Source organism: Buteo buteo, chromosome 24 (genome assembly GCF_964188355.1).
Source record: "Buteo buteo chromosome 24, bButBut1.hap1.1, whole genome shotgun sequence".
NCBI classification, from domain to species: domain Eukaryota; kingdom Metazoa; phylum Chordata; class Aves; order Accipitriformes; family Accipitridae; genus Buteo; species Buteo buteo.
Genome location: NC_134194.1, coordinates 1123472 through 1149610, shown reverse-complemented (window position 1 = coordinate 1149610; position 26139 = coordinate 1123472). Strand labels below are relative to the sequence as shown.

General features: G+C 43.2%; 1 long non-coding RNA gene across 1 annotated transcript; it reads right to left on the bottom strand.

Moving 5' to 3' along the window:
- Positions 1-9735: 9735 nt before the first annotated feature.
- On the bottom strand, positions 9736-14355 carry LOC142044431 (uncharacterized). The gene is made up of 3 exons (XR_012654314.1): positions 14307-14355; positions 13114-13250; positions 9736-10055 (listed from the first exon to the last, which is right to left on the bottom strand). It is a non-coding gene; the product is annotated as an uncharacterized LOC142044431 (long non-coding RNA).
- Positions 14356-26139: the final 11784 nt, after the last annotated feature.

The window sequence follows — 26139 nt, the reverse complement described above, 5'->3', positions numbered from 1 at the left end:
TTTTAATTGGCACTCTAGGGTAAAAACAAAGGTAATGTAATCACAGGCTGATGAAGGTAAAGCATCATAATTTAATAGATGTGTATCACATCCTTACGAAGAGGAGAAGAAGGGTTCGATGGGTACCAGAACTGAAGAAGGGGATCTCGGGAAGGGATGCAGGTCTGAAGTACATATGCCTGTATCTAGAAGTGCCTTTGGCTACTTGAATTATTCAGAATTGCCAGCACATTACCTTGCAGTAAGTACCCTCCTACATAGATGAAAATGCAGCAGATATTAAATTTTGTTCAGTGTCAATATAGAATTTATTGCTGCCTTTGTACCCCATGAGACACTGCTTTGTTACTGGTCAGAGACTGCACACAGAGGCTACCCAGGTTAAAGCTCTTTACAAATGCTACTCTTCTGTAACAGAGAAATTACATTTGGGGGTAAAGGGCAATCCATTCAGTTCTGCCCACCTGAAAATTTACAATGCTTGAAAGCGAGCTACTATGTTTCACCTGATCCTGAAACCTTCCTTCCCACAGGGTGTCCAAATTGAATTCTGCTGCAGAATGTGAAATCAGCTGGGACTGCCTGAGCTCCCCAGAGCAGCGTCCAGCCCCCCCCGAGCCCTCCGGACCGGTGCTCCCCAGGTGAGGCACTCTCTGGTCCCCTCACCCGGCACAGTGCTTCTGCGCACCATGCTGGAGATCGGATGCCAATAAATAATGATGACACAGCTCAGGAGTTTAAAATACAAGGGGAAGAAATAGAGAAGAGCCACAAAACATTTACTGTCAAGTAAGCTCAAAGTGCTTTTATAACTGTTACTCACGTCATGAGGTACTGCTGTGATACAGTGATAAACACGTCCAACCATAAAAATATCATGTATTTGCTTTTTAAGTCACCTCTAAGTACTTCAGCGCAGAAAACTTTTGTATAGTATCATTGTACCATACGACAGGTGAGTACCTGCACCTCCCGAACGCTTCTGCACCCACAGCAGAAGGAAGCGTGGTGGTACTGGGCTCTTGCAGATGAAGAACGGCGTCACACGAAGAGGCTTGCCGAGGTCACAGAGACAGGCTGGGCAGAATGGAAACCTGCTCCAGCATCCCCTGGCTCCAGAAGAAACCTGTACTTGCTGAACCCTATTTCATCGTGAAGGTGCTGGAGGTTTGTAACGAGTGAGTGGTTCAGAATAACCCAAGTCAGGGAGGGAGGAAAGAATATACTGTAGGAAACAGGCTTCTGGATGATAATCTGACATTAGTTAATATTCTATATAATCCCTGCTCATCCTCCCTCCCCTTTCTCCATCCCCCTTTTTCAGGGTGAACAAGAACACGGTGGGTTAGGTATTCCAGTACTTCAGTCTATTAGACAGATATCTTGGGACCAAAATCCAGATGTTCTCACTCTCATCTTTCCTTTTTTGTTTCTGCCTTCCTGTTTTAGCCGGATGGACCTCAGCTATTCCTTGAAGCTGTATTCAGTTTCTCATGTATTTTCCATGAGCAAAAGGGGAACTTCTTTTTTCCTTCCATCAGCAATTTTCTACAGTAAATAAGACAAGGAAATGGAAAACCTCGTAGGAAGTCCCAAGCTGCTGAGGCTTTTTAAATGGGCTCAGAGCTCAGGTACGAGGCAGATTAATCACAAAACAGACATACTGAGCCAGTGCAGAAGATGACATTTCAGGGCTAGCATAAGGAAGAAGGATTAATTGAGTGATGGGACTAGGAGCAAGAAAAGCCTGAGCATGAACTACCAGGTACAAGGGAGTCAGGGTGTGACAGCACTGAGACTATTCAACAAAATAAGTGTGGCCATGGAAAAGATTTCCCTTGCATGAACACTGTGATCTCATTCTAATGTGCTTGCAAGAAACCATAGATGATTAATTGGATCATTTCCATATCCTGCTCCAAAGTGATGTACTTAAAGGAAACGGTGTTTCTATTGCTGCCTGACCTACAGATACCGGGTGTCAGCCACTCCAAAGGAGCTTCAATATGAAAATGGCTGGAGTGATGAGCAGTACACATTACAGAGACAGGCAAAACAGCTAATAGCCCCTGTGTCCACTGAAATATATCCCATTCCTCAGGTTAACACTTTAAAAATGTATTGCATGGAAATGTACCCCTCATTTAACAAAGATAAATAACTAAAATCAAATAACAGGTTGCTGTCGACAGAAAGCAGCACTTGCCAAATATAATGATGCCTTTTCACGCAGTGTTAGCACTCCAGAATGGTTAATCTTTGCTCAATGGTCCTTTTACCCTAAAAATACGTAAGATACATTGCTGTGCTTTCTCCACTGGGAAACCTACACGTAATACTACAGCCATCGGAACTGAGACTCAAATCCCTTTGTCATTTCTCCCCTCTCATTTGCCTACAAGTGCTGCAAGGTAGAGCCAAAAAAAGAAAAGAAGGAACAGAAAAGCTTCTGCTGCCTCAGGCGCACCCTCGCTCCTTGCGGACGGTGCAGTTCTGCTCGCCGAACAGCTGGTTCCTTCTTAATGCTTCATTTACTCCTGATTACCAACGGTGTATCTCCTTGTATATCTTCAGCCCCAAATATTTAGTTTTCTTGGGGCTGGAATCTGGCTCTCAGAGCACCTAAAAGTTGGTTTCTGCATGTTCTGTTTCTACTTAATTATATTACTCATGAATAAGCAAAAGGAGCATTTACTCCTATCTAAAACCAGGCAGGTAAGCAAATGTTTCATATTGGGCACGGAGACAAGCCATCAGTGGGATTTTATCTGGTGCTGGGAAATCCGGAGTGTGCTTAAATAGCTACTAAATTGGGTAGTCTTAGAGTACAATGTATAGCTGCCTTGTCGTGGAGGTTTGTCGATTCTCTGAGCCAGTCGGGGAAGGATCAGCTTCTCGGAGACAAATATCCAGAGAGCTGAACCAAAAAGTTATAGTTTCAACTTGTGTGTCATTCTGAAAACCTTCCCATCAATCCATGACTTCATTTCAGTTTCTCAGCATTGCTAACTTGTTCTGAAGCTGCCATTGATGTACTGCTCAATTTTTGAGCAGTTTGAAGAGTTTTTCCCCAGCATAAATGCTACTTATTTGAAGTAGAAATTGAATCTGATGGGAAAACTTCTTTTAATTTGCAAAAACAGGGAAGGTTAAAAGGGGCAGAGAAAAAACAACCTCCTCAAACCTCTGACTGACAATTTTTGACATAGCAATGGTACAATAGCAGTTCCTGTACTGATTTAAAGAAAAAAAAAAACAAAACCACAACACCTTTCCAACCCTTGCATCACTGAGACATGTTGAAAGGACCTCCCGAAGCCTTCCCAGTGCAGAGCAGTGTGGTCTGGCTCAGGAGGTTCACAGAAGCACTGAGACATGAGGTTACAGCTCACTCGCAGTCTAGTGCAATGTTCAGTACCGTGTATTTGCAGTGCATGATTTGAAACAAACTGACCCTGACCTTTGAGGTTGCATTACCTATGGTGATTTTAAAATGCTTTACAGATATGAACAAAAAGTAAACCATAACACCACCTCCCCTGTTTGCTTTCCCACACGTGATCTGAGGCAGCTGAGTACTCACCTCCTAAACGCAATGGGGGAGAGGGAAAGGCTCCACGACACCTCCAGTGAGATGGAGCAGGTTGCAGATCTCCAGATCTGTGGCCTCAAGTCGTACTTTAAACCACCACCCAAACCAGTGCTCTGCATCTTTCCCAGCATTTCCAAACCGGATTACCCTCTCTTGCCATCTGTTGCCACTGCTGCCCCACCATACGCGCGGATCTTCCATGAGGATGGAGCAGGCTTTCAGAACAAATTCCACCATTACCACGCAAAGTAGCACTGTTATCAGAATATAGTAATAAACTAGCTTTGAAATCAATGTGATTCTCATCTGAAGTGTGCAGAGACACCTTACTGTGTCATTTTCCACTAAATACACAGTGTTTCTCTTTGCTGAATTTATTTGCCATTTACCTGTATCTGTACATTTGCATTCTTTGTTGTTCCATTATGTTTGTAATGAGTTTTCATTTCTACATTGTAGAGAAATCTCTCCTTCAGTCTTCACACAAATGCTGCTTCTTGTTTCCTCATTCAATAACTCAAAAGCAGAGACTGTAATTTTCAAGTGTAAAGGAAAACGATGTTTTTGAAGATTGTGTTCTGTGCAGAATAATTCAAAGTACATCACGTTTCTTCCACTGTGAGATCCTTGATCATTGGTTTCTTCTTTCTATTAATAAGCTGTTACCACTGACACTGAAATTTAGATTCCTGGGTGAGTGTTACAAACCTAGAAGGGAAATACCTTGAACTGCTTTTCCTTGGAGTTCCCCGCTGCCTGGCATTCCCAGAGGAGAAGGACGTTCCCATTGCACCCCTCTGCCTGGGATAGTGTCCTACCTCTGCCTTAGGGAAAGGCACAGTGCAGGCTGTTTGAAAAAACAGACAACTGGTATAGGAGGGGCTGGTGCACGTTAATAAGAGAAAGGTGTGATACACACGTAGGAGATGCAGCAGCGGGGACAGGGCTGGCAGTCGGTGAGCAGTTCTGTCTCCTGCTGTGCTGCATATTGTGATGGCTCACTGTTCCAGAGCTACAATTGCTGTTTTGGATATCGTTAGCCTCCGTAGTTCAAGATAGGACTAATTGTGAGTAACAGACTGTACTGTTCTTTTATCACAGGTTTTTGATTAACATGAGCCGTTGCCTTTGGATGTTTGCTGTGCCAAATTATCCTTTCAATTACTGAAGCCTACCTCCCAAGTATTTACAACTGGGTGTTCTTGTTGAAGAACAGAAAGAAAAGAATAAAAAATAAAATTTAGCTCTCCTTCAACTCCTGCCGGCACCATTCAAGTCTTGTCTGCACCTACAGTGGGAAGGCAAAACACTTGATTTTCTAGTACAGCTTCTCACCTCCTAGGCCCAGCTCAAAGCAGGGCTCTGACCTTCACAACGTGTGACTGAATGCTAAAGCAAAACACACTTTAAGTCAAACAAGTGACGTGTAAATCCGCGGCAGGCTGGGAGAGGCATGCCTGTGCATCGGAGGCGAGAGGGGATTGTGGCGGGATGAACAGGTTACAAAGGGGGGTTTGCAAAGTGCAGCACCTGAGCCCGTTCTGCTGCTAATAACTCTGCGGCAAGACCGAGGAGGGACGTGGCTTCTGGGAGACCTGGAGCCGGGTCTGAGCACCCGAAAGCTGCTCTCCACACCACCGCCACGTCTCTGCCCTTGGGGCTCGTCGCACCCCAGCGCGGGCGGCTGCGTCTCTGCCCCATCAGGGACCCGCGGCCACGGGACCCCCCCCCGGACCCCCGTGCCCCACACCCTGCCGTGCGTCCCTGCTGCGAAAGAAGCCTTGTGTCAGCCTTCACCGTTTCAGAGGGCTGAAAGTAGGTTAGATTAAATCTGGTGGACCAGATTTTGGTCACCTTAAAAACAACAACAAACCCCCCTTTTCCCTCGCAGCCCTCCCACACGCACATCTGCCACGCTTAAACTGGAAAATTAAATCACTTCTCCACTCAGCTGGCAGGAGTCAGCTGATAACTCATGAGAACAAGTGTTTTAAAACAAATTAAGCACTTCAGCGAAGCGGCCGAACGCCGGGGAGGGGAGGGCTGGAGGGTCTGCTCGGCAGCAGGGTGGTCGCGGCCAGGTCTGTCCCTGCCTTTGGGGCGCAGCGGCTGGGAGGGAGGGCTTGGCCAGTCCAGAAGGAGATAAAGAGCAAAGCCAACGCGGAGCAGAGCACTTTCACAAGGACAACGTTCACGCCACGCAGCAGCAGCAGCAGCAGCAGCAGCAGCAGCAGCAGCAGCAGCAGCAGCAGCGTGGTGGGGCGGGTTGGGCAGAGCGGCCGCCAGCTCCCAGCCCCGGTCCGGGGATGGTCCCGCTGCGTGCAGGGGTGCTGGGTCAGAACTGGGAGGAGACAGGCAGGTCCTTCGCCTTTTTGTCTTTCTGTTTCCTCATTCCAAAACAAACAAAAAAACCCAATCAAAAAAAGCTTAATCTTACCATTTTGTGGCAATAGGATAACAGGCCTTGCAGGGAACTACAAACTTTAATTATTCCCAACACTTAAGCGATGCTTTCTGTGTCATTCAGAAATGTAAGGCTACAGTGCTCACTTATAAATGCCTTGGCTTTATCTGTAATTCCCACATCCAAGTGTCATCCGAAGCACGTGGACTGTCTGTCTCGTTTGAAATGAAATGTCTCCTGTCACATGCGAGATGAGACTTTTATCTTTCTGGAGGTGCACCTAAATGCAAGCTCACGTGTCACTTCTTGGTTGAACTGGCATTTAGGTGCATTTCCAGAAAGATAACACTCCCTTGCTGAAATTAAAGTTATTCTATCTTATTTAATTAATCAGGCGATTTTGCTGACCTCCTCTCTGCATTGTATTTCCACTTACCTTGTGCTTCATTAAACTTGCATGAAGCTATCCAGCCATCAGTGGCTTGCACTCAGGTTGCCAGGAACTAATCTGACAACAGATTGGAAATCACCATGTAAAATAATAAGCGGCTTTTACTGGAGTTATGAAAATACCTATGATGTCATGTAAGGCAGTGCAATTAGCAGGGAGGCAGCTGAGCTCCTAATAGTGAGAGAGAAGATAACAGACAGAGTTAAATCTGCTCAGGAGAGAAACGGGCTGGTGACAGCTCTGGGACTGGATGGAAGGGAAGAAATCGAGTGAGCACAGAAGCAGGCGAGGAGAACTGCGGCACGACCACAGTAGGTTTTAGTACTGCACTTCTTTTTTAGTCTCTACACTGAATTGCAATCTAGACAGCATAAAACATTTATAGAAGCACTGTGCCTCGTCTATACCACCGTGATAAAACTTGGCCTTTTGCAAGTGTCCCCACACAAATTTGACCCCACTTGTCAACAACCAGCTGAAATTGTTATCTGAATGAAACGACACAGATGAGCAGGTCCGGAGCCACCCGCAGCCCGTGCCCCCCAGGCACCCCCACACGTGTCAGCGCTGGAACGAGGACACGGAGAACTCCTCAGGGTGCTTGCTCCATGAACACAGTCATTTGTGTCTGGCAAAGGTTCACGCGTAGACCTGGCCTTTATCTCAGACAGGGATGTTAGAGTAATTTCTCATCTGTGGGTAACTCACTTTTGCAAAAAAAATTTTATTCTTGGGCAACATCAGCTCAGTAGGCGGTGACTAGTGTGATGAAGGTTTAGCTTTGACAAGCCTCTCGCATTCCTAATTTTTTGGAAAAAATATTTTCTGATTTGAAGTTACTTTACATTTTAGAAATTGTTGCTCATTTCTGGTTTAAAGAAGTTCCAGGGACAAACCCTGAAGAAATTACAGTGTGATAAAATCCGAATGTGATGCTCTGATTAAGAACTCAAATTTGTAATGCTGAATACTGTTTCAGGAAAATTTTTACAATTTAATTTTTTCAACCCAACTGAGTGAGGAAAGAATTGACATCTCAAAAACGTCATGCCCATCTCTCTCACCCACATGCCAGTGTTGCTTCCAGGAATCTCTATAGGTTTATTTTTAGCTACCCATTTTCACATAAGATTCCAGTCCAAAGCATTCAAGCTCACTCTCATTTTAACAAAACATGTTTAGTATTCAGCGCTGAACTGGAGGGCACAGAACAGCAGGCATTTAAACAGATCTCTCTGTAAAGCTTTCTAGCAGAAGGTGGCTTGCCCTGAGTCAGCCCGGTTGCATTTTCAGAAGTTTAAACCAGCTATCAGTCCCTCAAAGACACCAACTGGTGGAAGTGGCTTAAGAACAAGAGTGCAGCAATCCTGGGTGAAAGCCTGGTTCACGTGAAGCCAAAGGAAACCCCCCAAACCCAGTGAGTTTAATGTGCCGGGGATTTTGTTCTTCATGTTAGTATGAGAAAATTAATTTCAACATGTTGATGTGAATAATAAAAATAGGAATTACTTTTTTTTAAGCCCTCCCTTAAAGCATTTTAAATGATGAAACAAGGATACAGGCAAATACTCCCTAGTGTACTTGCACCCAGCAAACCACGACAGAGGATCAGCAATCAGCGCAAGAACAAATCCATACAAAATTATCATCATTAACAGAAATGCAGGCAGGCAGACCAGAAGCAAGTAGTGCCAGGAATGCAGAACAACAGATGAGCCCAACCCTCTTGCTGTCGAACCAGGGGAAGATTAAATTTACACTGATTGCAATGCTAGCAGGACCATGCCTTCAGAGAAGTGTCTCAAATTGGCCATTAGTAAATGCACACATGGAAAGCCTGTCACATTTCTCAAATACCCATAAACACTTGAAGGATAAAAAGAAAATTAAGAAAAATATACAAATGTTGATAGCTGAGTGACTGAGGTGCTGCCCTATACATGATGCAATATCTGACGTGTATCAGGCAGTATTTGGTTAGAGATGCAATCTTTTCCTTTGATCTAAATATAGCGAGGAGCACCCTCAGAGTACCTCTTGCTGCATCAGCTAACTCAGGTTGTTTATTCGAAACAGATAACAGTCAGCAGCATTTCTTTTCATTTAGCATTAATCATGGCACACAGCATACTTTCTGTGGCACCACATTCCCCTGCACAGCATGCTTCATATTCATAATATTCCCCAGTTCTTGCAAATCAGTAAGATTCAAGCTCTGTTATTCACACTTATGGCGATATCAGCAAACATCAGAGTACTTGAGAGACCAGTCAGGACACTGTGATTTTTGAGAAGGGAACCAGTGTTTAATGCTACACCTGGAAAAAGCTCTTTTTGCAAAGCAACAGTTCCCCACAAGTGTAGCCATCAGCTCCTGGGAGGATCTCCAGCTTTGCCACAACAGTTGAACTTGAGCATTTCATGAGCTGCTGCCATCAGTGCACAAAGACACGCTAAGTTGATGAGAAACACCACACTTGTGAGATGCGTTTATCTGCTTTCCTTCTCACGTGCCCTTGGATGCTGTGGTGACCGAACCCCAGTGCAGCAACCTCTGAGCATTCTTCTATAGCAAAATCAGGTATTGCTCGAGCCAAAGCCACCTCTTTCTAGCTTAAACTCTATCATAACCTTTTTTTGGTTTTAAGTTGTGTTTAAAAATTTACATAAAATATCCAAGTAAGTGCTTATGCAAGAACTGGGACCCCACATGAACATCTGTGAAGGTATTTGTGGCGTTTCTCATGCTTAGAGTGGCAAGTATTGCTGTAAAGCCAAGCATCCAAGGTGGCAAGCGTTGCAGTAGTGCTGGCAGCCACTGCAGCCATGGATGCCACTCCACTGCAAAGCCATATGTGAGCATAGAAGAGGATTGATTCGGTGCACATCACGCAGCAGAGGCATGACAATCCAGTGCATTATTCAGCAGAGTCTGTGATGGCTTTCCGTTTAATCTATGTGAAAATTGGATTTATGGTATAGGAGTAAGAGCTGTCTGAACATGGCCCATAAAACTGGAAGAATCATATTTTTCTCTTCAGCAAGCAACTTTTAACAGCTCTGCTGGGTGCTTATTTGCAGTCACCAGGCAAAAATTTTCTCTCTGCTGTTTACGACCCTTTTACTCATTTCTGTGACAGAGGGGGGTGGTTTGGAGTACGGTGCCAGTGATGCTCTAGTTACTGGGTGTTATTTGCTCCAGGGACTCTTTTGATATGTAGTCCTCTGCTGTACTAATGTTCCCATTAGTCTTGATAGTCTTGATTACCTCTGCAGGGGGTGGTAAAGACTTCTGTAACAAAGTGCCTAGGAAAATCCTTCTTGAGCCTTTGATATTTTCTTTGTAACATTTTCCTCATCTTTCACGAGATATCAGTTTGACTTTGAAGTTATTTCCAGTTCTGTTGTTGTCATTACTTTATATTTCTACTGGGTAGCTGGATGTTTCTTATGGGGGAGCAAGGAGCCACCAAGCAGCCTTCCTTTCTGTGTTCCTCACATGGTCCTGGTCTCTTGAGTAGAGCTTCCAGTTATTGAAAGCGTACAGTTTAAAACCATAAGGTATTAAAATGCAGGCATCAAATGCTATGAGGTATTGCTCAAGGTTGCTGCAAGGAAAAATGAAGAACAAAAATATATATGTGGAAAATTATATACATAAAACATGCCAGTGAGAAAATGGTTGGGGACCGAAGCTGTTTAACAGCCATAAAGCATGGTGGAAGGTCAAATAAAAAAAAAATAAAAATTAAAAATTGGATATTGGCCTAAAATATTCAGAAGTCCAGGGGTTTATTCATACCATGGAAGCGTGGTGGGGTTAGGAGGCTAGACTGAAATGAATCGAGATTTCCTGGCAAAATTTCATAAAATTGCTGTTCATGGGTAGACTGAAATAAACATTGTTTCTCTGGGAAACAATGTAGGACTTGAAATGGAAAACTGAAAATGAGGAGCTAAAGGTTCTTCTCACAACTCTGCTACATGGAGAGAACAGTCCCTTTGTAAAAGGGCTTTATATCCCCTGCAATAACATTTACTTTATGTCGTAATTGCTGTAATTTTCATTGTGATTAGCAGTAGAAAGTATATTTAAAAATACTCAATGAGGAAAGAAAACTTAAATGAACTTTTAACTTTGAAGATTACTGTGAAAGCCTGGGAGAATTCTGAGATGATTCAGAAAAGCTATAACGAGGCTTCTGCTACTTTGTCACCAAAGAGCTGGATAGACCTCCCTGCAACATTAAAACATGCCAGAAAAGAGTCACCGCGGGTTTGGATTCGACCTTTTCTGTTCTGTAGTACTCAAGTCCTGAAATGTGATTCAGGCACATTTCTGTAACATGCAATTCACGGAGCCAGACACCAATTTGCTGTCATTATCTGCAGTTCCTTTGGTTCAAAGACCACTAACATTACTTCCCATTACAGCCCATGCCTCAAAAATACAAAGCAAGGGCAAGAGCAGAGCTGAAAAAAATCACCGCAAAGGAAAGCACAGCAGCAATAACTGTGCAAACACAACGAAGTGCACCGAAACAAAACTAAGCAGAAGGTTGTTTCCATTTTTGAGTTGTTTACGTGTAACCCAAAGTATATTCAGCCTTGAGCCTGTGTGGCTTCACCGCATCCTCTGCAAGAAGCCCATCTCTCCATCACCGTGCGCCTTTCCATGCTGGGATCACACGTGGCGTCGCCGTGAGAGGACCCACCGAGGTACGATGGGGTGATGGAGCTGCACTTTGCTGCACATTCAGCCCGTGGGGAGGTCCCAGGGGGAGAAGGGGCTTTTCCTGCATGGATCTCCTGTGCTGCTGGTGCTGTTGTTTTTGTGCATTTGGAGGATGCAGATAAGAAGGGCATTGAATTTGAATGTTATGCTAATAAGAACATCTGTGTACTTAAAGTAGCACTGAGCAGCTGGTACATTTAAAACAGCCCCCAGCATGTCTAAATACTCTGTAAATACAGAGTTAATGTCTCCTGAGATCAATTTATCATTAATAAGTTATAAAAACAGGATTTGATGCACACTGAAATAAAAATAGTGTGAAAAAAACCTGTTCTTTTTTTCCATTTTTTCCTTCCTAAAATTTAGTGAAGTGTTTCTTGTGTGACCAAATCTATTCAGAGAAAGCAATTATTACAGTTAAGATGTATTAGGCTGCAGTCCAAGCAATAGCTTGAAATGTATTTTCCGATATATTTTGTTCTAAGTTGGGTGTATTAGGACTTGATTGTAATTCATATAACAACAATTTTCACGATTAAAAATGTGTATTTAAAACTGGCAGTCACTGACATTTTAATAAGGATTGAACTAAAGATTTCGGCAAGTATCCATTTCAATTCTGGGGGACTATTATCATCCATCAGCAGATGTCATTCTGATTAGAAATTGTTGTTAACGATTACAGAAAATACAAATTCAAATTGAACCAAAGTGTTTCCTGAATGTGTCGTCCATCCCTGTCACAAGCAGACGTGGGTGCTAGAGGACAGACGGGCAGAGCTCTGGGCAGGAGGATAACGTGTTCTCGCCTGCTTCTCCCTGCCTCAGACTGCCCCTAGGATCCCAGCATTGGGCTTTCTCAAGAGGAGCTCTGAAGATGAAGGATGCACGTTTATATCAAATATTCTCCAATTTTGGAGGCATCCTGGGATCCCAATCTACATGGAAAGGGCTGCAGAGAGAGGACAGAGCCGAGCTGCCTGCAGTTATCACCACCTCAACCTGCCCGTGTGTGAGGAGCCCAGCCAGACACTGAGTTGCAGAGACGGACTCAAGCCTGGCCTCGTCCTGCCTAGGACATCCAAGTGCAGCCATCGTCTGATCCCTGGGCAGTCAATTCAGAGATGCAGGCGCCCCTAAAGGTGATACGGCCCACAGCTTCTCAATTCAGCACCTGAATGTCAACCAGTGAGTGCGTACCCGAGCTAACTTCAGACAAGTGTTTTGGAAAAAGACTTGACCGAGTTCCGTCTTACAGCAATATTTGGTGGCTGTTATCCCCCCCCCCAGTCACCTCTGCCTGGCTGTGGCCACGGCTCAGCCTCCTCCTGCACTGCCGCGGAGCCCCTGGCACCTCCTCTTTGCATCTCGAGATGGAGGTTAAGAACCTTGGCTTATGCTGCTAAATGATTTGCCTTTACTTAGCTTGCCCAGCTTCGCTAAATATGCTACAAGGACCTGCATGTCCCTGGACGACTCCAGATAGCATCTGAACTTATTTTGAACACTTTGGGACTGCACTTACTAAGTCATAAAAATTAAAGGTAGTTACTATGATGAAATGGATCCCTTTTCCTCTTTTGCCCTCAAATAACCTGTCGTGAACAGGCATTGGGTATATATATCCTATACTCCACCTCTTAAGCTGCCTGGATCCACAAACCAGTGACTGCTTCATTAAACATATATTTTATGCATCCTGTAAGCTCAGGGAAACTGTATAATCCAGGGTACCAGCCAGGGTGTGCAGGTGGTATTTTGATCAAAGCTATGTGCATCTGTAAAACTAAGACAATCCTCTGCATATTTAGAGGTTGTTTGGGTTTTTTTTTCCTCCTGCTCCTCTCTTCCTGGAACACTTCTATCTCACTCCAGTAATTGCCAGCAAAACTCACAAACAGTAAAGTCCATGAGTAAACCTCATCACCTACATTACGCTCACAGCACTCCTCTCCACTTCCATATGCGTGACATCTTGAAAGGTGAGCACTGCTGTCACAGCCAAAGGTAGTCCCAGGTGTCCTCATCCCACAGGGTTTGGTGCACTGGAGACATGTCTGGAAAAGGGCTCCAAGAGAGGGGATTGTATTTTATTAAAATGGTTTTATTATGGTCCTAAGCTGTGTATGCATGATCTTCTGCTATAAAAGCCAAATGCACACGATAATTTGTAATTTTGTCTAGCTCCACCCTGTTTGGAACAGGAGAACGGATACATAAAATATGCCAAAGCCCATTAGGTTGGCTTATGATCTTAAATAGTCTCGCATAAGAAACTTTGGAGAGAGACTGAAAATCTCCAGGGCACGCGGATCAGTTGTGCAGCAAAATGCCAAAGTCCTGCCTTAGCATTGATTGTCTAGAAGGCATGTAAGATCTCTAGCAGGGCAATATAAAACCCCTATGTTATTTGTATGATTTATAGCTTTCCACTCACCTACACCACACAAATAGCATTAACACCTGGCAGAAGTTCCTGTAAACATTGGGCAACTGATTAGATTAATTTTCTGGAGAGCACCATCCTGCCAGTTGGCCTGGCTGGGGAAATGTTAAGAAGTTTGCTTGGTTATCCCTTCCCAGGGACCTCGTTGGGATTACAACTAATTGAAGTTTCTAGGCTAATTTGTTTCTTAATATCCTTGTGTGAAATGTGAAAAGCTGCATTAAACTTAGCATGGGAAAAAAGGGAGGAGGGCCACTGTTTTGTCATCATGAAGCTACATTGAAGGTTTTTGTGACTTTTCATTGGAAAAGACCATCTCTCTTGTCTTGTGCCAGCAGCTCTCCCCTTCTCAGCGGGTGGCTTCAGTTAATGGAGTCACTAATAACAAACGTGCCTGCAAATCCGTACGCTCAGCCCTGCACACGCCATTGCTGGTTAGCCTGCCACCAATCCACATTTTCCTACGTGGCACCTAGGTTTTAAGAATTCTTGCTGACATTAAAGGACATGCATAAGATCTACATGCTGCTTTGTGAACTTTGCAGTGAAAATGAACATGGAAAATGAATGGAAGATGATACATAACTACTGGGTACATGCACGAGAACAAGTTTTCTGTTTGATAGGTGCTATCCCAACCCTTCCCTCAGCACCGATATTCCCTTCCAATACACGTACCTTGTAAAATCCTTTAGTTTTGCTGTGTTCTGGAGGATTTTTTTTTTAATTGGAAATCAATGTTTTCTCCTAGATATGTGAAATAGATGATAAATAATATTCTAGAAATGCAAAACTAGAGCAGAAGCTTTGATTCTTAATGCTGCTCTGAAAATTTACCTGTTCACTGAAAAGGCTTGTTTGACCCTTACAGGAGAAGAAATTCAGTGCAGCCAGCAGAGCGCTGAACTCACCAGATCATGACTGCCAAACCCAAAAGAAAGGTTTTCATCACAACCCTGCCTTGATAGAAAAGAAAACAGGTTTTAGGACAACCAGCCAGCAGCATTGAAATTCAGAAAGTCTTCAGAGAGTGTTGGTCACACCATTATTGTATGTTTGTAAAAAGGCATGTACAATATTATTGTATGTTTGTAAAAAGGCACGTACCATAAAGCCCCCTATTATTAGAAGCAGAGCTAGGAGGAGGTCTGAAAGGCGGCTCATCTTCGTCTTCTTCCAAGCCGACCAGAGCCCGGCACTGCAGAATTAAGTACAACCCCTGACTGGTAAGGACAGAGTCATGCAGAAATGCAAAACAACTGCAACAGAGATTTCTCCTGAAGCTTTTGAAAGACGGGCTCTGGTTTTGGCTGAGACTCAGAAGCACAGGCTTTATGCGTACGTCAGCATAAGGTCAGGTAAGCGAGATACAGGGAAAAGCACGAACTACAAAATCACTCACTTCAACGAGAAACCTCAAGATGCATTTGCAAACCTGCGAGGTGACTGCCAGTCAGAACAATTGCTGCCAGGTTAAGATGGCAATAACTGAGATCTGTTTGCTTACAAGGTAAAAGAAAATTATTTCCCTCGCTACGGATACAATGCCCCAGCCCAGAAGCGTGCTGCAGATGTGCCGAGATGGCTTTAATCGGGCTGGCGTGTCTCCCGACGCCCGCCGGCTCCAGCAGCTCTCGCCCAGGCATGGACTGGCCCAGGCGGGTTGAAGGTTGTACCCATGGGGCTGGACAACCCGCAGTCACCTCCGGGAGCTCACGTGCAGCCATAACAAAGAGACGCCTTTAATGAGCAAGGCAACTCTCAAGGCGAGACGAACACACAAGTGATAGCACTTGCCCGTAGGTCAGAAAGGACAAACAAAACTTACCCGACGAAGGAAATGGGATCGGGTGCCTAAAGGACACCCCTGTGAAATACTAAGGGATCCATCAACTCCAAAGCAGCACTTACCGGCTGTTGAGTAGGGGATGGGAAGAGCTGGTGCGTTGACATTATTTGCGGACCTATTACAAGGGCATTTCTCAATAACTCCTTGGAGAGAACAGAAACCAAACTGGGCTTGAGCCCAGCCTGGGTCCTGTCTTTGATCCTTGTCTTTCAGCATCCACTTCAGTTCTCCTTCTTGCAGAAATGGTGTAGCTTCATAATTGCTCTGAATGCTAGCCATGACAAATGTTATAGATAAACTAGGTATTAAGTTTTCTTTCAGATCACCGGGAAAACAACCCTGAAGACTAGAGAAATGAAAATATCAATGTCACAGAAGTTAAGGGGACACACTCACTAGAAATCCATCAAATACAGACAGGCTACCTGAGAATGGAAAATTTAAATGCTTTTGATGCTGTAAGCCAATAATTCCCTTCCTCCTGGCTCTTCTTATAGATTTTTGCACTGAAGAGGAAATTCCCACATCCCACTGTGCTTCTAACTTCTGCGAGAGATGATGTTTGAATTGCCTTACCCCACCTCCTGTTTTGTGTCCCAGGCCAGCGTTTTTGCGATCCTGGGGCTATTCTCTTCCACTGATTTTATATTAATCATGATGGTCTTTTTCCTTCCTATTTCAATCCTAATCTGTCTTTATAAAAGCTTTTTAAATTTATACAACTTTATAACTACCTCTTTATTGCTAGTCTGGAGACATGGAGGTACAGCCTGGGTATTTGCAGATGCTTTGGGAATATATACTCTACACATATAGATGAGGTTTTTTATTGGACCATTGATATATTCTTACAGATAAAACATTCCTATACCTGTAGTGTGATGAAACAGTATCATCTGGCTTCCCCAACATATGATACACTCTTTTTAAACCCCCAAATGTTCTGATCTATTCTCTTTAGTCAGCAAGGATTTTTATTTTTTTGAAACTCTTAGTTTAGAAATTTTTTAGAAGATTTAACTGAGCTCTTTATATGGTTTCACTGTAATTCCAGATGCTTTATTTGTTTTTACGTTGAAGTAAGAAAGAATAGCTCCACTTGCACAGGAAAAATTATTCTTTTTCTGCTTTTTCCTGAGAGAATAAACTGATCAGGGGAAACTTTCATCTGTTATCTTTCCTTTCATCCAGGATTGACAGAAATTTAATTTTTTTGAGGTTTCTTAAATTATTTTAAAATGAGGGAGGGATAAATTTGGATTTGCATATCCTTACTTGGATGTTTTTCAGGGCAGTCTTCACAGGGCAGTATGTGAAAGTTTTCCGCCTTGCTCAGGATTCTGCCCGTGACTTAGGGAGCTGTTTTCAGGAAGGTCTTCAACTCACTCGACTTGTTTAATCCGAATGTTTCCCAGAGGAGAAGCGATGCTGACAGGCTCCCTGTCCTTCCTCGCAGTGCTGCAGAGAGCATCCTGCCTGCAGCCGCGTGGTTGTGGAACTCGTGCTGAAGGTTTAAAAGCTGTGTTCAGTCTTCCCTGCTCCGCAGTTACTCACCGAGTGGGCTGCTGGGCGAGTGGGCTGTTGCTGGGCAAGCGGGTGGGCGAGCGGGCTGCTGGGCGAGTGGGTGGGCTGGCCGGCAGATGGAGGGAGGCGTGGGCGGCACAGCGCTCAGCACCCAAGGGCACCGCGCCAGCCTCGTGTCTGCCCAGGAAACCGGGCTGCAACCAGCTGGCAACCATGCCCCAAAACGAAAAAATCCGTTCTTCTACAACCTCGTCTGCAAGAGAAGAAGAAGAAGGATCTTGATTCAAGTGTTCATGTGTTTAATTTTTTCTCATTCGTATAGGTGGTCATTGGACGTGTCTGGGAAGGAGAAATATTTTGGTCTTGCATCATTCGGGTTGTGCTCTTGCATGGTTACGAGAGCCCCCAACAGGTACAGTATTGCTGATACTGAAATAGTAGGAATTCTTCAAAGAACTGTGTAAGTGCATGGCAGAAAATCAGCCTTTTTCTAGCAAGCTGTGAATGTGTAAATAAGCATGAGCAGTGTAATTATTTTTTCCAAGCAATATGAATAGGACGTTTTCCCGGCCAGAAGCAAGCAAAATTTCTTGATGTATTGCAATGCCATATACTGAAAATTTGTTGTATATTAAATTGCATTTAACATTTATTCTCTCTCCCGCTTTGTCTGCTGAACAGTGCAGCGTTAGGTAGTCATGTTAATTTTGTGCATTTCCTTAGTCATATCTGTTAAAGATCTTACCCAATGCTCAACCCTTCATTAAAAAAACAGGCTAAAAGAGTCAGCAGGTAGATACGAAATAAAAGAGATTAGCTAAAGAGATCAATTAAATCTGTCTATAAAATCAAGAGCTATTTTCCTTCTATGCACCATACAGTTTCCTGCTAAACTGTACATAACTCCTTCACTTCACACTCTATTTCTGCTGGAGATGTAGAAGTTTCTGCAAGGTTAGGAGATGGTTTACCTGACAGCAGATGGGAAAGAGTCCAACCCCGCCAAACAGTAACCTTGCCCTTATTCCTTCTGTCCACAGGATATTTCTGGACTGCTTCTCAGTAATGTCTGGCTGAACTCGTTTCCATGCTTCTGGAGAAAGTCCAGGACGGCAGAGAGCTCCTGGGGACAGGTACTGGCAGGCTGCTGTGATCTGAGGCACTGTCTGTCCTAGGAAGAAAATGGTTAATTAAAAATCACATCCTGTGCTTCACAACAGTTTTGCTTGACTGAAAGACTTGACCCAAATAATAATGAAAACTAACTGAAAAACATTAAGTTTTATAATTGTTGTGAGGTATAAAAACAATGCCAATTTATAAAAGAATACAACTTCCAGTAAAATAAACAAAAAAAGGATTGCTAATAACTCTTTTGTGAGATAACCATTATTTTAACACAGTTTAGTGCAGTTTTTCCAAATGCTTTAAGCTTAAGAACTCATTTGCATGTTGCCCACGAGGAAATGTTTTTATGCTGAATTACTGACCATTTAGTTATTTCTTGCACTTCCTAGCAGTCAGTTACAGCTCTGGACACCAATGTCAGCCAACAGCCATCATCCGCACTTACTGAGATGGTTAAATCTTGGGACAAAGAATGCGTAGAGGAAACAAAAACATTACATATGTAAATAACAGAGAGTCACTAACCCTCTTTAATTTGTCTGCTCCGGGAAAATGCCATGCAGGCTGCAAAGCAAGATAATGCTCCCTGCCCCAGAGCAGATAGTGCTGGGTGGCAGCTTGTCCTTCTCTGAGAGAAACAAGGATGAACAAAAATCCAGCATATGAGATGTTTGAAAAATGCTGGTAAAATTGTCTTGATCTGAAAGAAAACAGTGCTTTTCCAGCTTTCCCCAGTGGTATTTTGGATACTTGTGATTATTTTCTGCTTCTGAGGAATTTTGTGCTTTGCCAACTGCACTCATCCTCCTTGCACAGCCGCTGCTGCAGCACCTGCTTGTTACATTTAGATTCTTGGCACAATAGAAGAAATACTGCCTATTGTCACTTGTTCTTGCTTCCTTCTATTGTGATATTGTGCTTATTACAACAGTGACTGCTTTAAATTTTAAATTCTGTAACTGAAATACTGAAACTATGTGGTAAATGCCGATTGACGTGTAACTGTGTCACCTGTGCATCTTGATCTTTGTTTATCCTCACCATCAGATCTTCATCTTTTCTGCCCCAGCATTCAGCAGCTGTCTGCTGGTCCGCCTGAGCACAATGGTCTAAGGAGGAAAGAATGAGCAAGAAATACACACGGTTATGTACAGTAAAATCCAGTTTAAGGATATGAAAATACCCTGCCAGACACAGCAGACTTGCTCTACACCGCCTTCTTTCACAAACACAGGAAATGGGTTTCTGAAGTTCAGTGGCAGGAACCAACTGATGCCAATGGAGACCCAGCTGATGACCAGCCACCAAGCACTGATGTTTTATAGCATGGAGATACCCCTGCATAAACGCCCCTTGGGTCAATAATCCCCTCTCTCATACCCCGACGTCCCCAGCCCAGCCCCTTTCAAATGAGCAGATGAAAACAGATTTTCAAGATTACTTTGTTCTGCAGGACTTGGCCAAATGCACAGCTTGAGACACCGCCCTGCCCTGCCTCCACCCAAATACCCTCATTCCATTCCCTGAAAAATTCACTGCACTCTTAAGGTTCTCCAGATTTAACTCAATCATGTTCCCAGGAGCCGGCAGGAGAGAACAGAAACAAAGAAATCAATCACTCCACGAGAGACAGGCTTGAACCAGTGCCAGAACTAATACTCCCAAATTGTGGGAAGGGTGTATTTCAATATTCATTAGAAAGGCACGTTTTTGTCAGATGCTTACAAGTCTGTTTTTCCCAGCACTGCCTTCAGAAGGCTCACGCACCTTCCCTCAGGCACAGAGGGCATTCCTTTGCAAAGCTATCTCTATAAGCATCGTGGAGGATTGCCATCCCCGTTTCTGCAGTGAGAATGTCCTTTGTGTCCTGGGGCAGCACCAGCAGCGGCACTGGTGACCAGAGACACACTGCCCGTGGTGCCGCTCAGCCCATTTAAACCATTTAAACTTCTTTTTGTCCTTTGTGGACTTTGGGCTTTTCCCCCTCCCGCTTCGCACCTGACTCCATTTTCAGACTGTTGAACTGTGCTCGGTAACTTAAGAATAATTGAGGGCAACACGTAAGAGCTTATTACCATAGGAACGTGGGATCCCCGAGCAGCACTGATTGTAATTCAGAAACATTTCAAACCGTGCATCAGGTTAAGCCATTTAATGTTGAAATGTACAGGTCAGCCTTCGGAAAGCAGGACTGAAGGTGCAACATTGCTTCTCTTCCTTTCACTCCTGTGCCAGCCACTTATTTTATTTGCAACAGCACTAAATATAACTTAAAATAATCTATTGTTTTTTTAATCTAGTATCTTCAATCTCCAGTTCAATTTTTAATCATCTGAATTACAGAAACAAGCAGTTCAGACTCATACAAAAATGAATTTTTCCATCCAATCTTAGTTATATCTTTGAGAGGCTCTTTCCAGTCTTAATTAAAATCTATACACCACTATTTTCCCCCTAAAAGCGACATCAATGTAAATAAAATAAGCAGAAACCCCCACCTTTCCAGCATCATATTGAACAGATTGATTCACGTAAGCCAATTTAAGAATAATTAAATTCACCCATCAGAATGGGAAAAAACATCGAATAAAACCCCTCTGACCGCAGAGTGGGGGGGCAGAGCCCACCACAGCCATAGGGTGGCACGGTGGTGGTGGTGCTCCCCACGGCTCCCCACTGCCTGCGCCCCGTCCCGCTCCCGTGCCGGGTACCTTCAGGCTTGTGCAATGCTCCCATCCACTGACTCGAGCCTTATCCCACGGGATGGGTGTGTGTAAGGTGTCCTAACGCCAACGTGAGAGGACAGAGAGTGTGTCTCAGCGTGGGGCCACAAGAGCACAGCCAGCCGCCCCCATGTGCGGGAGCCACGCTCCCCAGGCACACAGTCTCAGCACATGTAAAACTACAGCTGTATTACCTTTGCCTGAAGTAACATAGTCATCAGAAATCCAATTTGAACAAAAAGTGGATCTTCTAGCACACCATGAAGAGGGAAGAAGGTCCATGAAGGAAAGCTGGAGCAGCTGCCAGGGTATTAGGCAGGGTACTGGGAAGCTCTGGGCACTGGTGTTAGTTCCCACTTATCTCAGGTGCTCAGTCAGTCTTTTTCATCCTGACCTTCAGATAAAAGCAAAGTAATTTGATAAATAGAAGCACACTGTTTTGTTTACAGCTGACCAGAATAAACTCTGTTGTTAGCTTTTGGCTCAGAAAAACAGCCAGAATAATTACTTGGATCAAGAAGAGATAGCTGAAACAGCTTTTAAACGTTTCATCCCCTGCCACTTTGTTTTTAGAAAAGAAAACCAGGTGGCCACATGGAGAAGACAAGGGGCAATGGGTACAAGTTGCACTGGGAGAAATTTCATCTCAATTTAAGTAAGGATTTTTTTTGCTGTGAGAGCAATCAGTTACTGGAACAACCTCCCCAGGGAGGGAGTGGAGTCCCCATTGCTGAAGGTTTTCAAGATGCGACTGGACAGGGCACTAGATAATCCCATCTGGGCTCCCTTTCCCACAAAAGGTTGAACCAGACGATCTTTCGAGGTCCCTTCCAATGTAGGCTGTTCTATCTGATTCTAAAACCAAATCCCTAACTGTGTTTTTTCAGGAAAACAAAACAAGAGAGAGGCAGAATCAATAGCTAAATAAGAAACAGGTCAGATCATTAGTTTTAATATTTTACTCATTGACAAAAGGTATTGGCTTTCATTGATGTTCTATAATATGTATTTAAAGAGCAGATGATGCTTTACAGAAATATTTGGAGTGCATTAAGAAAAAGAACAATTCCACCCATGACAGAAAATCTATTTTTGTTTGCCATCATTTTTTTATTAGGAAGAGCATTCACATAAAAAACTGATGCATCAAAAGGCTGACCTCCTTTCTGAGCTCACAATTTGTGTACTTATGGAACAGTTCTACAGAATTTAATTGCAAATAATAGATTTTTGCAGATTTATTGATTGTCTCTATAGAATTTAATCAAAAGTTACATTTGTGCTACAGAATTCACAACTAAATAAAGATGACAATTTTATACTGGACATTATAGAGTTTTGAAAAAAATCTGGAAAATACTATCGTGTTTCTTTTGAATTTCATAAGTTCCATTCCACAATACATTATGTGGTATTTATCACGAAACACCTACAGAAATAGGACTATTTAGGCAATGTTATCCTGGTGCTTCAATTTTGTAAGTGCTATACCAGAAATCTAAGTTGCATAGGTAGCCATTTATTTCTACTTGCATGCAACTATTCCTGTCCATTCTGGGAGTCTGACAGAGCAGTACCCTCAGGTAAAACTTTTAGAAAGCATTTAGAGTTTAAAAAGAGGGTTTAGGACTTGACCCACATTTACAAATTAATTCAGAGATAAAGTTTTAAAAAACTCTACAATACTATTGCCTGAATTTTTATAATCACTGATTATTAACTCTTACTTTACAGGAAGGACAAGGGGTAATGGCTTTAAACTGAAAGAGGGTAGATTTAGATTAGATGTAAGGAAGAAATTCTTTACTGTGAGGGTGGTGAGACACTGGACCAGGTTGCCCAGAGAGGCTGTGGATGCCCCATCCCTGGAAGCGTTCAAGGTTGGAAGGGGCATTGAGCAACCTGGTCTGGTGGAAGGTGTCCCTGCCCATGGCAGGGGGGGTGGAATCTTATTATCTTTAAGGTCCCTTCTACCCCAAACCATTCTGTGATTCTATGTTTTTGACAAAGGTGGTTTTGACAATTTGGCCTGGTAGAACTCTTTAAAAGGTCATTTTTTTTAAGTAGAGTAGTGCCTCAACACTCAAAAGTGTCTACCCCAGTGGATAGCACACTCTCAGTGGAAGCCCCAAACCACGGGCCCTGACCACAGCGGGGCTGGACCACGTCCAGTCCTTCCTCCGAAGGGGGTGGAAGGACATCCCCCCACCTCTGAGGGGCAGGAGCAGCACCGGGAGCTGCTGCCCGTGCTCCCGCATCCCCAGCTCCCGCGCTCCAGCAGTGCTGGAGAGGTGAACCCCAGCGGAAGACGCAAGCCCTGTCATTTAGCTGCAGTCCATTAAATAGCCAGATGTGCCCGAGATCAGGTTCCTCCAATCTATTCCATTATGGATTAAGTGGAGTCACTGAAGAAAATCATTAAGACTGTTTTGCTGTCACATCACCTCCAAATGACTAAACAATTTACTGGAGTGCTTTCCCCTCTGCGGAGGCTGGACCTGGCTCACATTTGTTAAGTGCAGAAGTCCCTACGCTCACTCACCGAAATAAAAATTCAAGCTGAATTTCTCGTTTCCCATGGGAATCTTAAAATCAGTCCTTTTCATTACAAATTGATTTTTAAGTGCCATCTTCCAAATAGGTATTTTGGTTTAAAAACTGGAAACAAAAAGAAGACTTAAATTCAAATGCTAACCCAAAATGAAATAAAACATTTTCTTCAATATATCTTATGATTTTCTTTCATTCATAACACTGAAATTTGAGTTCCAGCATATATCAAAACAGCTTTTGAAATGCTGACTTGGAAGAAAAAATTTTGTTCTGAATCGAGTCACTGGAAACCTAACATTCAGAATATTAAATTATACTGTCATTGGTATAATGGTCTTATTTACTTGGTAGAAGAAAGAGCAAACATTAAGCAAAAAAGAATTAACAGAGTACTACCACTGAAAACCAACCATAGAGCAAGCATGCTCTTATATGAGCATAGGTGCAACTGTGCAAACTATTCTGTTTTGTCCAGCTTTTCTCTTCTTGTGTGGAGAGAAGGAGTAAAGCAATTTAATTTAATTTATATTCAATTTCACTGCTCAGATCTAGATAATTAACGCTGTTATATACAGCCTTCTATTTATTGGTTAAACATCAGTGTGTGTGTGAACTGGCATGCTCACATGTATTGCATATATATATATACAGACATATGGGAACATGAAGTAAACGAAATGTGAGTTTAACATGGAAGCCGCGGTGAAATTCCTGCATGTCAAACAGAAAGCAATTAATAAAAAGACAGAAAGAAACAAGTCAGAGTTTAAACTCAATGGCCTGAATGTCCACAAAAAGGAAGTGCCAGTTAGAACCAACCTAATCAACATTTTCTGTCAGCTCTACTAGGTCTTTGGCCATCAGCTAATCCATTTAAAAAAACACTTCTATCATTTGTTTTTGTTGAGCATTTATTATTTTTAAACACACTAAACCCACTAAGTGACATAGTTTCTCCTTCAGTGCAAACTCAAACCACAGAAAAGAAAAACTTCCTTTAAAGAAACATGGTCCCCGGGTTGTATTCAGACAACCCCATGGCCCCAGATGTTTGCAGCAGGCTGCTGTTTGTGTAAGAACTCACAGGAGCAGAACAATTTTAAGGGCATATTCTGGCAACTGGCTGAAGCACTATTATATTTCATTATGTAAACCACAATTTTTAAGGATACATGCCTAGGCCCACATGGATATGCGCCACCTAAACCTGGAAGGTATTTCTAAATTGAGCAATATTACTGAAAGCAGAGCCTGCCCTAATTGCCCTAATGGCACTGGCATCTGCCGAGGAACTGGCTTTATAGAAAACTTGCTTTGCTTCCCTAATATCCAGGATATTAAATCAGAGGTCAGTGCAAAGCTTTTTGCAAAAATCGTGAGTTGTTATGCTTCACAATGGACTAATGACAAGCAAGTGTTGTGAATTTTAGACTTCCTAAACTCTCTGTTAAAGGAACAGTTGGCAGACACTCTGATGAGAGTAGAAGGGAAAATAAAAGCTAAAAAAACCCAGCATATGTGAGAATGATGAAGTGCAGTTACATATAGGGTGAATGGAATGGCATTTGAAAGAGTGGTCCAACTCGCAGGTATTTTTATTATTACATTTAACAAGGGTATTAAAGCAGTGCCCTGAAACCAGAAGTAAGAAGACAGCCCTGCTGTGCTACGAGCTGCACAAAGGCACCAGCCCTGCCCACTGCTATCTTCCCTTTCTTCTGAAAGCACTGCTGGGATCTGATTTACAAGGGAAATTGGCACAAAACTATTACGCATAGTCCAAAATCACAGGTTGAGACGCAAAGCCAAAGGAGAATCCAAAGTTACAATTTCACGATTTTTCAAGGCATTTTCCAGTCACCTCCCAGTGACGTGGGAGAAGTTATCCAGCTCTGGATCAAGTACTCTGGTTCCTCACGAGCTACCTCAGTCCAGCAGCCACCTGCGTTAAATGGTGCAGGTGCATATGGGGACATCTCCTTTTGTAAGCCCACAAACAAACTGGTCTTTTCTCTGTCCCCCTCTCAGCCGTCCCGCACGCTCACATCGCCCACCCGGGTGCTGGCCACCTCAGCCCCTTCCCCACAGAGCAGGGTCTGGCTCTCACAGGAGTGAATTTAAGAAGAGGAGAAGTATCCTTTCCACCTTTTTTTTTTCAATTAAAGTCATTTAAAAAGTCTTAATACAAAACTTAGTTGTTACAGGTGAAAATGGCTCTCCTTTGGAAAGGAGACAAAGCTTTTATATTTTCTGGTAATTTATTCTGAAACTATTACAGAAGTAAGCTTCTAGCCGTCATTTTCACGTGTACAGCACTAGTCGCTACTCCTCATAGTCTCATCACCAAGTCACCATCAGTTTTGGGACAAAATATCATGTGCTCCAGTAAAATTAGTGGAACTATGCAAATACAAAACCATAGATTATCATGCTCTATCACCTAGAATAATGTATTATTATCCTATTGATAAAGTTCAGTACTATCAAAATCTTAAAGATTCATTCTACTGGCAAAATTCAGTACCATCAAAATCTTGGAAATTCATAATTCCAGCAGTGCCCAGGACTGACAGTTCATCATGAGGCAACTATATTTGCTGAGCCCTCACTCAGCATCTTTTGACTCTGAGCAGTTATTTTTTGTCTTGATTCAACTGAAATCCACATAACATGGCAGCTGTAAACTTGCTTGAAGGCTATAGTAACTGTTTTAGCATCTTCCCTTTAAATGAGG